This window comes from Pygoscelis adeliae, unplaced genomic scaffold (genome assembly GCF_000699105.1).
Source record: "Pygoscelis adeliae isolate BGI_AS28 unplaced genomic scaffold, ASM69910v1 Scaffold38, whole genome shotgun sequence".
NCBI classification, from domain to species: Eukaryota; Metazoa; Chordata; class Aves; order Sphenisciformes; family Spheniscidae; genus Pygoscelis; species Pygoscelis adeliae.
In genome coordinates, this window is record NW_008825614.1 from 6,172,530 (window position 1) to 6,179,515 (window position 6,986).

The following is a 6,986-nucleotide window of genomic DNA, read 5'->3' on the forward strand; positions in this document are numbered from 1 at the left end:
AATACTGTGTTCAGTTTTGGGCCCCTCACTACAAGAAGGACGTTGAAGTGCTGGAATGTGTCCAGAGAAGGGCAACGAGGCTGGTGAGGGGTCTGGAGAACAAGTCTTATGAGGAGTGGCTGAGTGAACTGGGACTGTTTAGCCTGGAGAGAAGGAGGCTCAGGGGAGACCTCATCGCTCTCTACAACTACCTGAAAGGAGGTTGTGGTGAGGGGGGTGTTGGTCTCTTCCCCCAAGCAACTAGTAATAGGACGAGAGGAAATGGCCTCAAGTTGTGCCAGGGGAGGTTTAGATTGGACATGAGGAAAAATGTCTTTCCTGAAAGAGTGGTTAAACATTGGACCAGGCTGCCCAGGGAAGTGGTTGAGTCACCATCCCTGGAAGTATTTAAGAGACGCGTAGATGAGGTGCTTAGGGACATGGTTTAGTGGGCATGGTGGTGTTGGGTTGATGCTTGGACTTGATGATCTAAAAGGTCTTTTCCAACCTTAATGATTCTATGATTCTATGATTTTCTTTTTATAACATATAACCTGTAATCTACAGATAGAAATTAATAATGTCAGAACCCAGCTGGACTGCTAATGGGAGATGTAATCCACTAAATAATGCCGCTTCAAGAGTGTCAGCTGTGCTTTTTAGGAGTAGCATGGAATTTTCAGTAATTGTTCATTCTCACAAGAGAAAAACTCATCTTGTGTTGTATTTGCTGTGTTTTCTTTTCCTCCAACTTTTTTTACAGTATTCCAATATGTGTAGGAAGCATGATTTCTTTTTTTTTCTGAATGTCTATAGCACTTCAACTAGGTGAACAACAGAGTAATACCTTTCAGTATCTTGATTTTAATTGCATGTGCCTATATCATGAAGCAACTCATATGGCTAGTTAAGCTTCCATGACATCTGGATTTTGCAATTGGCAATGTTTTTGTGTTTGACTGCCTGGCTTCACAGCAGAGTGAAAATGAAAATACATTAAACAAAAAGAATGAAGAAAAAAAGTCTGGTTTAAATGCTTCCCCTTTTTTTGTGTGTTTTTTTTTCTTTTTTTTTTTTTTTTTTGTCAGACAACACAAGCATGATAGTTATACAACAATCTCGGAGTATAATGAAGTTATCATCTGAAACCAAAGCTCCGAAGGCTCCATGATTATTTTCAAACTGCCTGCCAAGATCCCAAAGTATGATAATTAATTAACTTTAACATATATGACAAAAAGCCTAATTGAAGTAGGAGGGGTGCAGGGATCATTAATGAAATTAAACTGATTTTTTTAAGTATCAGTTTTGAACCACTCAATTTTATCTTTAATTATTAGTTTTAGGGGATAGCCTTGAGAAGTTCAGTGACATTCATGGTACAGTCAGAAGCATTGTGGAGAACTGTGGCAAGAGACAATACCTCCTTAAGAGAGTTTTCAGAGAAGTCGCCAATCTTGCAAGTCTTCTGTATGTTTTTTGCAGACTCAGGGCCTAGAACAAAAAAGAAATGGTAAAAAGCATAAGGAGATGAAACCGCTTGGGTATACTTCACAAACAGAGTAGGCAGGAGAGGCAGGACTAGGATACAGCTGTTCTGATGCCTAAGCCCAAGGCACTACCCTTCAGGCCTTACTGACTCTTTCAGCACTCACATTCATATTTACAATGGAAATGTGACTGCAACAGTGATTAAAACCAAGTTATTCTGGGTGAGTTAGAAAAAGAATAATCACAGAAATAAATGGTAGAGTAGTTCTTGCATGAATGTGGCTGGGATTTTCTTTTCTTTTTCCTTTCCTTTCCTTTCCTTTCCTTTCCTTTCCTTTCCTTCCCTTCCCTTCCCTTCCCTTCCCTTCCCTTCCCTTCCCTGTCTTCTTTTAACATGGTTCAAATGTGTAAGAAGATCTTATAGAAGAGAAAAGCCACTACTGATACGACAAAAGAGAGTAGTTATCTTCTATAAACCTTTCTTTTTCTGATTAAATTGTTGGTTACACTGATTTTGCATACCTATGTACTAGCTAGCTGACAAAATTTATGCCGCCTAAAGAAAAAGTGGTTTAGATTGCCTAGTGTATGGAGAGCGCACCAGGAGGATGGTGCAGGAGTGAAGTAGGGGCCCAGTGAGGCTGTGGAGTCTCCATCCTTGGAGGCCTTCAAAATTCAGCTGCACGAGGCCTCCAGCAACCTGAGTTACTTTCAAAGTTGACCCCGCTTTGAGTGGGAGGTGGGAGCAGAGGACCTCCAGAGGTCCCCTCCAACATGTGTTGTTCAGTGGGTTTACTCTCTGGAACTGGTGCTGCTGTGTGCACCCTGAATCCGGATTCAGCTTCTCCTGAGGAAAGTGGAATCCCTTACGCAGCATTTCATACTAACGCGAGCAGAATTGGCTGTGTGTTTATGCTTGGATCAGGAAACTGAAAAGTAAGTACGTTTGAAGCAAAACGTCACAATTTTCTAATCACCTTTCCCTTTTACTTATTTGCTTAAATAAAACCTGAAGAAAAAAATGACCTTTACTGCTGTTTTTCATTTGCTTTCAATTAGAAAATACAATACTTCCAGCACGTAGAATTTGCTAATATTTAAAAGGATTCTAGACATAGTCCCTTAACTGAAGAAAAAATATTGTCGTTTATAAGCTAGTCTGAAGCAAATTCCTTTTCTAGTACTCCATATTATTTTAGAAATCCTTAAGACCAGAAGGAAGATTTCCTTCAGAACTATTGCATATATTAAAAATGAGAACAATGCAAATATTTTGTTATATGTTCTACCATCTTAGGCTGAAAGTTAAGAATGCTATTTGACTCCAATAATACACATTTTAAATTATACCTGAAAATAAAACATTTTTCTTTTCAGGACTAAAGAGTTCCAGGTTCCTTCAGATTATTTTAGAGGATTAGAAAACACGAGAGTGAAAAGAAAAACAAAAATGCAATGATGCACTAATAGTCATATTCCTTGGAAAAGAAGCAAATGCTGCTATTAAAGAAAAGTTTAAAAGAAAGGTAAACAAGCCCAATTCTTTGGCATTCTTTGCCTGCCATCACTCAGATTTTCTCCAGCAAGACACTTGAATCCTCATCGAGAATGCAATTACTATTGCCATTTGTACTCTTCTAGTGCCTGGAGCTCTCAGTCAGGGACTGGGCCCTATTGTGTATGTGCTGTACAAACACGTCCAAGAGCTCATTGTAAAACTCTTCTAAAGCAATAGCTAAGCGGAATATGAGAATCAGCTGAAGAGCAGACGAGGGGTGGTACACGGTCAGAGGGAGGTGATTATGATCACAGCTGAAGCAGCAGTCAGTGCAGCCACAGACTAATCATTGCTGAAGGGCTTTTTGGCATTTAATCTACGCAGCCATCATTGGCTTATATAGCCGCCAGCGCTGCAGTAAGTGAACATCTTTAATGTGTTTATCTTCACTCTCCCTCCCTGTGATAGGAAAGCATTATCTTCGGTTAACACGGCGTTCACGTACTTAGCTCGGTTGGGGTACTCCACCCTTCCAGGAGCACCGCAGGCAGATTCCCTCCCTCTTCCCTTTGTCCTGGCCCCGCAGGGCGTTGGGGGTGTCTGGGGGAGCTCCCAGCCCACCTGCCAGAGGGGAGGCCTCTGTATGACCCCACATGCCGAAGAGTTTCTCCTCAGACCACCAGCACCTTTCCCCCATGGCGAAGGAGGACGCAGCCTAGCAGGCCCTTGGCCATGGCACTCTGGCTCTGGGCACTGCACGCGGGCCGTGGCAGGGCTAGGGCAGCCGTAATACCAGCAGCAGCGCTGATGGCTCAGCCGGACTAACCCCATCTATTTACACATTACCACAAGCATGTGGTATTTAGATAGCAAAGGCAGTGGTAAAAAGTATGACCGCCTATATCTTCCCCTTCCTGTGTTCTATCTCAGATTGCATTTGTGAAAATTAAGTATATATACATTCATATTGACAACTCCAAGTCTTGTTTTTTTTCTTTTTTTTTTTTAAATAAATGGCAAAACACTGGGACGCTTGAGAAACCATTTATTTACCTAATTTGCAAGGCAGGTAAAACATGAAACCAGCGTCTCCTCAAGGTCTCCAATGATTTCCAGTGCTTACTATTTTGAAACACAACTGAATGAAAATCTTGTGAATATATACTAGATATAGACTCATTTGCTGAAATACTCTTCAGTTTAATTTTGTCTGCCTCCTTTCAATTTTAATACCTGATTATTAACTAGATATACAATGCAGATTAATTGACTCTATGGTTTACAAAAAACAGAGGCGTAATCAATACCCTTTATCCAATTTATTAGGCCTGCATGACATTTAGGTAATTAGAAAGCGAAACATAAGGATCAAAAAGCAGAAAAATATATTATTAACAGTAAAAGGGACTCTGTTTTCTTTCCCAAGTGAAGTGCTATTAAAATAGCTTTAAAGAGATAAAAATAGAAAGTTTGGCAGACGCATTTTGCCCTGTGTGCACTGTTGAATCCCTGTGCTTTCAAGGCCATTTCAAAGTTTTAATATCATAATTTAAGGCTTTTATTCCACACTGAATAGGAAAACAAACACACACAAAAAAATGGAAAACTTCATGCTAAGTAAAACAAAGAATTCTTGCTCTTGTAGTTTGCAGCCAGACAATATTCCCATTGAAACTGAAAGTCCAAGCGTATACACATTTGGGGATTTTTGCCTTTCCCCCAAACTCCTAACTGTCCGCTTAAAACTACTATAACAGCCGTTTCACACACATGAGTATATTGAAAACCTTCTACTGCCATTGGTTCCTAATGTGCTCCCTTTTTATAATCCACCACTAACATTTACCATGAACAAGTGCAAAATTGCTACTGCTGCTGCAGGTGAGTTGATGACTCGTTGCATTGCTCTGACAGCTCCTTGCGCGACTCAGCCACCCGTGCCTAATGCCGAAATGTAAAACACCACTAAGTGACAAATTAAAGAAAACCATGCCCCTTAACCGGGCCTCCGTGTTTTTCCCACCTTGTCTTCCCATGTCCCTTTCCCATGTAGCCCACTGTACAAGAGGGTTATTTTGTGCAAAATAGAGCGCGGCAGTCTGATCATATAAAACTACGTGTGGCTGTCACCAGCTTTGTCACTGGCATGTAGCACCTCCGAGCCTTTTAATTAGTGTTACTGCAAATGTAGCGTGCTCCTGCTCTCCAGGAAGACCAGGCATTTCACCCACTTGTTCATGTTCAATACTTGCACCTGGCACAGCTCCAGAAAGCGGTTATTGCTGCATGTGGTTACGTGAGTTTCTACTCAGTTTTTGCCTATTAGCACACATAATATTGAGCACTGCATTGCGTTTTATATTCTGGAAGATTACCAAAACTTTCTGCTTTATGTTGGCCAGAGAACTGGAGTCCAAGACACAAGCGTTGCTCTGTTCTACATTGGCTCGATTTCTAGGAGTGATGTTTGTATAAGGAAATACAGTAAAAATAATAAGTCTTTCACTGGAGAAGCATGGAACTACATTTTAGTTTCACTTTCTGCATTCTATTCAACAAATTGGGAGTTTTGTTTGGACTTGCTCAAAGCAGGAGGAGTAAATAACTCCTCTGCTTGTTGCTCCAGCTTATGTTTGCCAGAGAGGAAACATCCCTAACACCCAATGTTTGTGTGCCAGCCCTCACATCGTCCCTAAGCATCTTGGCAGAGATACTACCAGCTTATGTTTGTGATATTTCTGCAAACACAGAGCCTTCAAAAGTCTCCACATGCTCAGCTTTATTTGAATTTGCTACCTTCATCATGGAGGTGGAGTAACCTGGGTTTGCCTATTTCACTTCACTGCACTTTGTGCTCAGAATACTAGGCAAGGGTAGTAGTTAGAATAAGTCCCCCCTCACAATCACACAAACACACACATTTGCATTTATTGAGCAAGATTTGATGGCAGGATATCAGCCAGACTACTGGTAAACAAGCAGAGCAAACATAAGTGCAATCCTAGGTTCGCTTGATAATTGGATACCTTTCTAATTGCCCAGTGTCTGTTAGCTAGAATACCTAAGGGGCTCTCCAGCCTTTAAAACTGCAGGTTTAGGATATCTGCTGCACTACCCAGAGACTGTGCAATCTGAAGACTTTCTTCATGCCCTACTGGAATACCGCTGGAGTTTGAATTTCAGGTGTAAACGTGACTGTTCCTGACAGTTCTCTGGAGAAGGCTTACCAACCCTTTGGGGTACTGAACGGTGATTTCTTCTCTGACATAATCATTTGGGCAGACGCGGGTTGTGCAAATTGTTACTAAAGAGTCTGAGAGTGTGAAAGTTGAAAAGCTTTAGCTCCTTTGTTTTTAGCTTGCTGAACCCATGACTGCCTCCCATCTCCACCTGGGTAGAACCTTTTATCTGGTCTATGGCTATGTTCATGGTAAGCGGACCAGGCACTGGTTACACAGACTCACTGCAAAGGGTGAGACTGTGGCTAGGCTGCACATTGTTTTAAAAAGAAAATATGTGTGACATGAAGTATCCGTGTGACAGACTGAAGCCTAGTATGAGCTTTAGGGGTGCAAAGCCCCGTATAATATAGACCCTTTAACATTTTCAGATGTTTTGAAAAATTGTGTTTTGCATCTCCAGTCTTTTTTTACTTCTGTCACATTGCCACCGGTGGCCAAAAGTAATTGTGTAACTACGGACTCATTTCTGTCAGGTTACTCTTCAATGTCTCTATTTTTCATCTGGAACTATTCTGGGAATAAAATGCTATCTACTAGTTCAGAAGAAAATATCCCCAAGATTTGCAGATGAATGACAGATGAATTGACTTTCAAATTCTTGACTTAGAAGTGTAAATGATTTTTAATTAAGTCTAAATACATTTTCCCTCTTCTCCTTTCCATTCACTCTTTCTAGAATCAACCAGTTGCCCATATCAAGTTCCTTGTCATTTTTTGTGTCTGCTGTTTACAAAGCTACAAACTTGAGGGCTGGCTGTATTACAATATCTCAGGCA